We start from the raw sequence: 627 nt of genomic DNA on the forward strand, positions 1-627 counted from the left end.
TGCGCACATCCCACAAACCCACACGGGGCTTAGGTGCAGGACAAAAAAAAGTCAAACTATAGCAAAAATACAAACGTATTGTCCGCACACTGATGTAACTGCTCCATAAAAATAATTTATTATTATAAATTATTTTTATGGAGCAGTTTCATCAGTGTGCGGACAATATGTTTGTATTTTTACTGTATATAAGCTCCGAGAAATCAAGGACCATACATCAAACTTTTTATCAATTATTATAATGAATGTTGTTTCATTTATCATTTATTTTGAGATAATTGCTTAAGTTGAGATACTGTGAAGTAATGTCTGTCTAGCCATCAAAACAATTTTGGGTAAAAAAATATTTTAAGGCTAGTTCCACATTGAAAGCATGAAGGCCGTCTTTATAGATGCTACAGCGAATTTCAAGTTTCGTCTTCCGCCACATCCACTCAGCTTTTCTGCATTGTTTTTTCATACTCTGTACTGCTGTTGATTTTCTCCATACTGATTTTTGTCTGCCAGTCTTCTTGCTGACTTTCACAGGAGCAAAATCATCAATAACATTCTTAACTTTTGAGTTAAAGGAATCAAGGAGAAGATCAACAGAGTCTGCAGAAATGCTTGGTGTTAAAGATATAGCCT

Source organism: Sinocyclocheilus rhinocerous, unplaced genomic scaffold (assembly GCF_001515625.1).
Source record: "Sinocyclocheilus rhinocerous isolate Xijiao unplaced genomic scaffold, SAMN03320098_v1.1 scaffold447, whole genome shotgun sequence".
NCBI classification, from domain to species: domain Eukaryota; kingdom Metazoa; phylum Chordata; class Actinopteri; order Cypriniformes; family Cyprinidae; genus Sinocyclocheilus; species Sinocyclocheilus rhinocerous.